General features: G+C 60.0%; 2 non-coding genes and 1 pseudogene across 2 annotated transcripts in view; all 3 read left to right on the forward strand.

The window, feature by feature from the left end:
- Positions 1–4,088: 4,088 nt before the first annotated feature.
- Positions 4,089–6,459, forward strand: LOC145273731 (small subunit ribosomal RNA; annotated as a pseudogene).
- Positions 6,460–6,857: 398 nt separating this feature from the next.
- On the forward strand, positions 6,858–7,015 carry LOC145273728 (5.8S ribosomal RNA). Its single transcript, XR_013866504.1, has one exon. It is a non-coding gene; the product is annotated as a 5.8S ribosomal RNA (ribosomal RNA).
- A 593-nt stretch (positions 7,016–7,608) lies between these two features.
- The window catches only part of LOC145273739 (large subunit ribosomal RNA), a 5,743-nt gene continuing 3,351 nt past the window's right edge, over positions 7,609–10,000 (forward strand). Inside the window, exon 1 of the ribosomal RNA XR_013866509.1 lies at positions 7,609–10,000. This exon is cut by the window's right edge and continues 3,351 nt beyond it. This is a non-coding gene — a ribosomal RNA (large subunit ribosomal RNA).

Genomic DNA, 10,000 nt, shown 5'->3' on the forward strand with positions numbered 1-10,000 from the left:
GCACCCCCATCCAACTAAGGGGTGTCCCCCGGGGGCCAGGGGGACCTCGTCCAGGTCGGCCGGGCGCTTCCAGACGCCTACCGACACCGGTCAGGTCGGCGAGGCTCCCGGCGGCCCCGAGCGGGACCACAGGTTGCGGAAGGCGTCCAAGTGAGCGGCGGCGACGCCAGGAGGCCCCCGGGGTCGACTCCGCGGCCCCCGGGTCGGTGTGCGGGCCTCCAGAGCTCGATAAAGTAGTGGTGTCGCTAGCGGTCGAGAAGGCACTTTTCGACGCCTACTGCCACCCCCACATGGCGGTAGGCGCAAAACTGGAAAATCGCCGACCAGAAATGTCGCTTCGTATAATCGACGTTTTTTTTGACCACCATTTTCAGGTGTCGGAGGTGGGTCTGGACGAATACCAACACCATTTCTGGGGTTTCACAACCGCCCGGCTTCTCCGACATATGTTGGAAAGGAGTAGCGATCGAGCGAAGGGGGCTGTCGGTAGGCGGCCGCGGGTTGCATGTGTGCCCGGGACAGCACCCCCATCCAACTAAGGGGTGTCCCCCGGGGGCCAGGGGGACCTCGTCCAGGTCGGCCGGGCGCTTCCAGACGCCTACCGACACCGGTCAGGTCGGCGAGGCTCCCGGCGGCCCCGAGCGGGACCACAGGTTGCGGAAGGCGTCCAAGTGAGCGGCGGCGACGCCAGGAGGCCCCCGGGGTCGACTCCGCGGCCCCCGGGTCGGTGTGCGGGCCTCCAGAGCTCGATAAAGTAGTGGTGTCGCTAGCGGTCGAGAAGGCACTTTTCGACGCCTACTGCCACCCCCACATGGCGGTAGGCGCAAAACTGGAAAATCGCCGACCAGAAATGTCGCTTCGTATAATCGACGTTTTTTTTGACCACCATTTTCAGGTGTCGGAGGTGGGTCTGGACGAATACCAACACCATTTCTGGGGTTTCACAACCGCCCGGCTTCTCCGACATATGTTGGAAAGGAGTAGCGATCGAGCGAAGGGGGCTGTCGGTAGGCGGCCGCGGGTTGCATGTGTGCCCGGGACAGCACCCCCATCCAACTAAGGGGTGTCCCCCGGGGGCCAGGGGGACCTCGTCCAGGTCGGCCGGGCGCTTCCAGACGCCTACCGACACCGGTCAGGTCGGCGAGGCTCCCGGCGGCCCCGAGCGGGACCACAGGTTGCGGAAGGCGTCCAAGTGAGCGGCGGCGACGCCAGGAGGCCCCCGGGGTCGACTCCGCGGCCCCCGGGTCGGTGTGCGGGCCTCCAGAGCTCGATAAAGTAGTGGTGTCGCTAGCGGTCGAGAAGGCACTTTTCGACGCCTACTGCCACCCCCACATGGCGGTAGGTGTAAAATCGGAATAGACCGGACCAGGAATGTCGAGGGGGAAAAAAATGACAAAGTCCTGGTGTGCCTAGGCGTCGAGAAGGCACTTTGCGACGCCTACCGACATCCCCATGTGGCAGTAGGCGTAAAACTGGAAAATCGCCGACCAGAAATGTCGCTTCGTATAATCGACGTTTTTTTTGACCACCATTTTCAGGTGTCGGAGGTGGGTCTGGACGAATACCAACACCATTTCTGGGGTTTTCCAGTTTGAAAGTTTTATAAAACATGTTCGGTAGGAAGCACACTTTGGTGTGTCGGTTCGTCGGAGCAGCGACTCTTTGCCTCGTGGTGGTCCGGAACGTCTCTACGGGCTTGTCGCAAAGGCGTCAGAAAGTGGCATCTCCGCCGCCTAGGGCTGTCACCGTTATCGCTGTCGCCGCGCTCCAACTTGTTTTGATCCGCCGCCTTCGTTCCTGCCAACCGTGCGCCCGCTCATCGTCGTTAGGTTATAATACGTGGTACGTGTGTGTGCTTCTCCGTGGACCTAGGGCTGCTCGACGTGTCGAACGATATGTTGGAACAACTAACGGCTCCTTTTCCTGGTTCCATAGTCGTCGTGGTACCCGCGTCGTCAGCCATATCTATGTCCACCATGTTTAGCCGATACGTTTGCTGCAGCTTCTGCTTCCGCCTCAGCGTTCGCCGCTCTCAGCCGCCGCTGTTGTTGCTGCCGTTCTGCCATTCAACCACTACCTGCGAATCTTTCGATGATCGGCCGAACGACCCATCGCTGTGCGACCGATAAATCCTCCGGATTAGGGAGAAACGCCGCCGCTCTCTGCCGCCGTCGAACGGAAAAACGTACATTGTAACGAACGAACGAACGAACGAACGAATTAACGAACGAGCGAACAAACAAACAAAAATAGCCGCGGGGGATGCACTATGTAGATCCTGATCCCCTTGTAACCATACGTACGTTGTTCGATGCTCTCCCGTCCTGGAAGTCGCCGCAGCAAACAGGAGGATGAGCAGCAGCAGGCGCCGCCGCCGTAACCGCCGCCTGCCTGCCGCCTCCTACTCCTGTCAGCGTCCGATCTCACAGCCGTGTGAACGTTCGCTGACACCCGATTTCTTTCCGTCTGGCAAAACCTTGGACGTCCCGCTCGCGGTACACGTGCTGCAGCGACTTCTCGTCCGACAACGCATAAGCGTCGACGTCTGCCGCCGCATCTTCTGATACGTGGACGGTGATAGCGCTAGTCCCTTCTTGCGCCACCTCCACCTTTGTTAGCGCCAAAGAAGATCGATCGAGCAGTCGTGGTCGCAGTCGATTAACCCGTTTTCACCGTCCGCAGTTCCCAAGCCGCCGATCAAGTCGTTGCTCTTCTTGTTCGTTCTTCCCATACCGTCGATTTGCACGGCTGCCGGATGAGCCATCCTCTGTCCGGCGAAGCGCTCACGTCAGTGATCGATACTTGCACCGACAGTCCTCCCGCTCGCGACTCGGTGCTCGAATCGGACTCGTTCGTTTTTATCTCGATGCGATTGTGAAAAGGGGGACCGGTCGTCAATGTCGTGTGTGTCGACGATGTTGTTCGCCCGGTCCGCCGCGTTGTTGTCGTTTTTTTTTTTTTTTTTTTTTTTTCCCCTAACGTTCGCCGTCGCACGGACGAAAGGGTGAGAAAAAAAAAAAAAAGCTCGAAAAAGCCGCCCAAAAAAATCGGACCGAGGAGCCGCTTGCGAGAACGCGCCATGTGCACGTTGTCTCTCCTCGGTTTTCCGAGCACGAACACGACGCCGGTCGGTCGGTCGGTCGACGAAGGCGACGACGAAGGTGACGGGAAAATTTACGCCGCCGCTGCCCTGGTCCAGCTCCTCCCCGATGACGGCTGTGATGTTGACGTTGACGTTGGCGACGACGACGACGACGACGGAGACGACGACGACGACGAGACGGCATCGATGGCGACCACGATGACGACGACCTCGACGAGTTCAGTCTGCACCTTGACCTCCGATGTCCGTGTGCACTGCCGTCGTGCTGTTTGTCGTTTGTCGTATGTATCGCTGTCAAGGGTGCCGTTGTCGTTGTTGTTGTCGACGTTGTTGCTTGCTCTCTCGTCTCGGTCGGTTGGTACGTTGATGACGACGACGACGACGAAGACGACGACGACGACGACGAGACGGCATCGATGGCGACCACGATGACGACGACCTCGACGATTCCAGTCTGCACCTTGACCTCCGATGTCCGTGTGCACTGCCGTCGTGCTGTTTGTCGTTTGTCGTATGTATCGCTGTCAAGGGTGCCGTTGTCGATGTTGTTGTTGTCGACGCTGTCGTCTGTTCTCTCTTCTCGGCCGGCTGTGACGTGGACGTTGACGACGACGACGACGAGACGGAATCGATGGCGACCACGATGACGACGACCTCGGCGAGTTCAGTCTGCACCTTGACCCTCGATGTCCGTGTGCACTGCCGTCGTGCTGCTTGTCGTTTGTCGTATGTATCGCTGTCAAGGGTGCCGTTGTCGTTGTTGTTGTCGACGTTGGTCGCTTTCGTTCTTTGAGTCTCGGTCTCGGTCCAAGTCAGGGGAGAAACAAAAAAGAGGCCATCAGCGCGGGCAGCGCGCTTCTTCTGACGGCGAACCCCCTCGAAAAATAAATAAACACGTGCCCGTCGTTGTAGTTGTCTGTCTTATGTCGGTCGGTCGGTCGGTCGGTCTGTCGTTCTGTCGAAACAAAGTCCCAAATTCCAACGATACCTGGTTGATCCTGCCAGTAGTCATATGCTTGTCTCAAAGCTTAAGCCATGCAAGTGTAAGTTCACGCCACGCATTAGAACGGGCGAAACCGCGAATGGCTCAGGAACCGGACCTAATCCTCGGGACCGTATTCCTCCTCGGAGGCGATGGATAACTGTGGCAATTCTAGAGCTAATACATGTGACACAGGCCGCGATCGGTCGGCGCGCCGTCGTCGCCACGCCGCGCGCGCTGGCACCCGCGTCGGCCGTTCCGGGTCGCGGCGCTACATATTAGACTGAGACCGATGCGCGTCATTCCGTCCTCCCGTCGTCGGCGTTCCCGCTCGCGGGTCCGTTCGGTGGCGGGGCTCATAGGGCGGCGCGCTCCGCTTTGGTGACTCTGGATAACTCACTGGTCGATCGCACGAGCTTTCACGCCCGGCGACGGGTCTCTCGAGGGTCCGCCCTATCAACTGTCGACGGTCGGTTAAGTGCCTACCGTGGTTACTACGGGTAACGGGGAATCGGGGTTCGATTCCGGAGAGGGAGCATGCGAAACGGCTACCACATCCAAGGAAGGCAGCAGGCGCGCAAATTACCCACTCCCGGCACGGGGAGGTAGTGACGAAAAATAACGACGCGGGACTCTGTCGAGGCCCCGCGATCGGAATGAGTACACTTCAAATCCGTTAACGAGGACCAACCGGAGGGCAAGTCTGGTGCCAGCAGCCGCGGTAATTCCAGCTCCGGTAGCGTATATTAAAGTTGTTGCGGTTAAAAAGCTCGTAGTCCGAACTCGGGTTCGTGGTCGCGCAAGCGGCCCCGGGGCGGCGGCGCCATCGTCCGTCGTTGACTTTGGTCGTCCGTTCGCATTCCCGGCCCTTTCCGCCGGTGTCAACCGCTAGCATACCCGCCACGCGGTCCTGCCGGCGAGGTGGACGAGGAGGTCGTGATCGGGATCCGGGAAAAAAAAAACAAGTGGTCGTCGGTTCGGTTCCGGGAGTAGTCTAACGGGGGGGTGCTACGTGTGTGTGTTTGGGTGCGTTCATTCGCATCCCCGCACTCTGACCCCCGCGCTTCTCTCCCTCTCCCTTTCCGCGCGTTCCTCTTTTTTTTTGAACCCCCCGGTCCGCTCCGAGTCCCTGCTTCGTGTCTTGTCTGCGCGCGTGTTGCGGTCGGCGGTTTCTCCTCCAAGGGTGCTCTTAACCGAGTGTCCGCGGCGGCCGGTACGTTCACTTTGAAAAAATTAGAGTGCTCAGAGCGGGCTGTTCAAGCTTGCATACGATAAGCATGGAATGATGGAAGAGGGCCTCGTCTACGTCTGTCGGTCTCCGTCTACGGCGAGGCAATGATCGAAGGGAGCGGTCGGGGCCACTCGTATTGCGACGTTAGAGGTGAAATTCTTGGATCGTCGCAAGACGAACTGCAGCGATGGCGTGTGGCAAGCACGTTTTCCTCGATCAAGAGCGAAAGTCGGAGGTTCGAAGACGATCAGATACCGTCGTAGTTCCGACCGTAAACGATGCCGACCGGCGATCCGCCGGCGTTCGCTTCCATGACCCGGCGGGTAGCCTGCGGGAAACCAGAGTTCGGTTCCGGGGGGAGTATGGTTGCAAAGCTGAAACTTAAAGGAATTGACGGAAGGGCACCACCAGGAGTGGAGCCTGCGGCTTAATTTGACTCAACACGGGAAAACTCACCCGGTCCGGACACCGGTAGGATTGACAGATCGATAGCTCTTTCTCGATTCGGTGGGTGGTGGTGCATGGCCGTTCTTAGTTGGTGGAGCGATCCGTCTGGTTGATTCCGATAACGAACGAGACTCCGGCCTGCTAACTAGTGCGCCGATGTCAGTGATTTTTACGGCGGGCTCGGCGTCCTCCGTGGCGCTCGGGTCCGGGTCGGTTTTCTCACGCACTTCTTAGAGGGACGGGTGGCAGAAAGCCACACGAGGCGGAGCGATAACAGGTCTGTGATGCCCTTAGATGTCCGGGGCCGCACGCGCGCTACACTGGAGGTATCAGCGGGGACTTCGCCCCGGCCCGAGAGGGTTGGGAAACCTCTGAACCACCTCCCGTGATAGGGATCGGGGCCTGTAACCAACCCCGTGAACGAGGAATTCCCGGTAGGCGCGGGTCAACAGCCCGCGTCGATCACGTCCCTGCCCTTTGTACACACCGCCCGTCGCTACTACCGATCGAACGGTCCGGTGAGGTCCTCGGATCTGGCCGACGACGCCGCCGGGCAGTGCGCGACGTGTCCGTCACGACACTCGTGCATCTACGCCTCGGCGTTCGATGCCTGGAGAAGACGACCGAACCCGATCGTTTAGAGGAAGTAAAAGTCGTAACAAGGTTTCCGTAGGTGAACCTGCGGAAGGATCATTACCGTTTTCCCGTTCGAGACTGGTTTGTTGTTTTCCGGCCTACCTCCTCTGTCTGTCGGCGTCAACGCCTCGAATGCGCGCAAACAAACCTATAAAAGGCGGAGCGAGAGATAGATTTGTGGTGACGCGGAGGTTTTTAAAGCCCCAGCTCTTCTTGCTTGCTTCCGCGTCTTACCACCTGTTTGTTTTTTCGCCCACCGCAAGTGATGGCCGCTTCTTCTTTGCCTTGTCGCCGCTTTATCGTTTTTTTTGTTTTTTTGCAGCCGCTGTGCCACCGCCGCTAGCTAAAAAAACAAACTACTCGCGACATTGCAATGCCGTCACGCCTCCTCGCACAGACCTCCTCGCACACTACTAAATCTATATAAACAAAAACTAATATAAAAAAACCAAGTGCTGAACCCTGGACGGGGGATCACTCGGCTCGTCCGTCGATGAAGAGCGCGGCCAGCCGCGATAACTGATGCGAATTGCAGGACTCAGTGAACATCGACACCTCGAACGCACATTGCGGCCCCGAGATCCCTTGTCTCGGGGCCACGTCCGGTCGAGAGGCGGAACGTTACATGTCTTTCTCCGTTAACGAAACGACATCTTGCCGTCCCCGTGCCCGCCCGGTCCTCGGCACGGTGGTAACCGGGACGTCGCAGGAGCGAGTGACGAGGGGGAAGAAAAATAAAAAAAGAATTGACTCCTTTCAATGTCTTTTTTTTTTTTAAAACCCTCTCCGGCCTCCTCCTTCGTCTCCCGCTGGCAGACCGCGGAGTCTTTTCCCTTTTCGACCGCGTGAAGAAACACTGTGGAGGAGGAGCAGGAGGAGTCTGTCCGAAAGCAGCCGAAGGGAGACCAAAAAAAAAGTACCGACCTAACCGACTGCCGACGTAAGCGCCGCCTGCTCGTCTCGCTCTCTGCCTCATGAAGGTGTCTCTCAGCGACGCCTCGAGCAGCGCGACGAGCACGGCCGTCGCACCGTAAAAAGGTGGCCGCGTCGTAGGCAACGCAACGTCGGATGGGGAGGACCCACGCTTTTTTTTAATTGTTGGCTTCTTCATTTTCGGTCGGACGGGCGCTATATCGGCCAGCCGTCGTCACACGGAGGGTACCGATCGAGATTCCTCTCCTCCAAACACCACACTCTACTAAAAACCGCCGCCCTCGGCTCGGACGAGACGACCCGCTGAACTTAAGCATATCGCTAAGCGGAGGAAAAGAAACCAACCGGGATTCCCTTAGTAACGGCGAGTGAACCGGGAGAAGCCCAACGCCGAATCCCGTCGCAAGTTAAAGGCTTCGGGACGTGTGGCGCATGGGTCGAAGGCAGCCGTTCGTTTTCGTCTCGCATAGTTCGGAGTTCCCTCGATCGGGGCCGCCCGCGGCGGGTGCCAGGCCCATTCGGTGCGGACGGCGAGCGACGGCCTTCGATCCGAGAGTCGGGTTGCTTGGGAACGCAGCCCAAATCGGGTGGTAAGCTCCATCCAAGGCTAAATACCGGGACGAGTCCGATAGTCGACAAGTACCGTGAGGGAAAGTTGAAAAGAACTTTGGAGAGAGAGTTCAAGAGAACGTGAAACCGCCCAGGGGTAAACGGGTGGGACCGCTCACCGCGATCGCGGGGGGACTCAGTCCGGTGCTGCCTAGGCTCGAGCCCAAACTCGATGTGTGTTCTTGAAAGAGAGGCCGTCGCGGCACAGGTCGTCGTTCGTCGTGTCCGCGGGGGACTCGTTCCCCGCGGTTCCAGCTTTTGTGCCCGCGTCGCCGACGAAGGAGACGGGCCGCGTGGATAGCGGGAAGGGAAACGTGGTGACGACCGCGGCGTCGGTAGGTGGCTGCGTCGGTTGGCTGCGACGGAGGGGACTCGTCCTCTCGATCGCTGCTGCCGCCGGGCCCTAACCCGCCGCATCCGTCGCCGCCGCTTCTTCTTTCCTCCTGCTCCCTCCGCGCGCGACTCCGCTGCACCCGTCCCCTTCATCATCGCTCGGCGTAATCATGGCGCGGGCGCTTCGGCGCGACCTCCGCGCGGCCGGCACCGGACGCACTTCCCCTCCGGTCCGTCGTCGCGACCCGTTCCCGGCGTGCAGGTCGAACACGCGGGTTTTTTTCCGTAGGCGGCAGGCGTTTCATCACCCTGAAAACCCCCGTCTTCCCACCTTGTGAAGTCGGGGGCCACCGGCCGTCGGGCCCGCGAACGTAACTGCCCCTTTCTGCCGGGAACGGAGGAAATCTGACACGATCCGTTACACGTGGCGAGCCGGTCCGTTTTGATCCCGCCGGAAGTCGCGTGCGGGCGACGCACTCTGTGTGTCGCTCCTTAGGCGCCCCACCGTCTCGGGCGCGTGCGCGATGAGAGGCGGGATAGGACTGGCGCGGCCTCGCCGTCACGCACCTCGCCGACGTTTCGGGTTCTTGTCGGGGGCAACCCCGCCCGCGCCCGTTTCCGTTTCCGGAGAGGTCGCTCGGCGACGCTTTTTTACTCGAGCCGCCCGCCACCCCGGGTCAGCGACGTGCATCGGCAACCCACCCGACCCGTCTTGAAACACGGACCGAGGAGTCCTGGCCGTTCGCGAGTCGTAGGGGCCACCTCTGACTAACCCCGAAGGCGAAGCGAAAGCGAGAGAGCGTGTAGGAGGGCGTCGATCGGGAGAGGTGTCGTGGCAAAGTCGTCCGGGGGTCGTCGGGGGGTGTCGTCGGTCTCGTGCCGTCGTCTTCTCCTCGCCTCACCCGCCTCCGAGCCGTGCCCGATCCCGCCGGCGCGGCGTTTTCGGCCTTCCGCCGTCGCTGCTGCGGTGCCCGCAACTTTTCCTTTTTTCTCTCTTCCCGAGAGAGATAGGAGAGGGAAGGCTCGTGGCTGACGTGCGGTTGTTTTTCCCTCCTCCCCGAGAGGGGACCGGCGCATCATCCAAAAAGGGGAATTGCCGGGCGCCAGCTTCCATATCCTCCTTCCGCCCATCGGTGAGATCCCGCGGCTTGAACTAGTCCTATTTTGTCGTCGAGTTTAGGCGCTGCGCGCGGGCGCATCACCCCCGGGTCGGTTTCCCCTTTTTCCGAGTACGACTCGGCCGACTCTGGCGTAGCGAGCGACCAGGGACCCGAAAGATGGCGATCCACGCCCGGTCGGGATGAAGCCAGAGGAAACTCTGGTGGAAGTCCGAAGCGCCTCTGACGTGCAAATCGATCGTCGGAACCGGGTGTAGGGGCGAAAGACCAATCGAGCCGTCTAGTAGCTGGTTCCCTCCGAAGTTTCCCTCAGGATAGCTGGCGCTCGATCGTCGCAATTCCATCCGGTAAAGCGAACGATTGGAGGCCCCGGGGCCGTTCACGGCCTCGAGCCTACTCTCGAACTCGGAACGGGTGGAACGGGCCGACTCTCCCGAACGACGGAGCCGACCCATCCGGCCGCCGCCGCCAGCACGCTTCGCTGGGCGGTTGGTCACCTCGAATGCGAGTGCCAAGTGGGCCACTTTTGGTAAGCAGAACTGGCGCTGTGGGATGAACCAAACGTCCGGCTAAGGTGCCTAACGCGACGCCCATGAGATCCCCGAAAG

The sequence above is a fragment of the Euprymna scolopes genome, unplaced genomic scaffold (genome assembly GCF_053919585.1).
Source record: "Euprymna scolopes isolate OS-2025 unplaced genomic scaffold, ASM5391958v1 sca147, whole genome shotgun sequence".
NCBI classification, from domain to species: Eukaryota; Metazoa; Mollusca; class Cephalopoda; order Sepiida; family Sepiolidae; genus Euprymna; species Euprymna scolopes.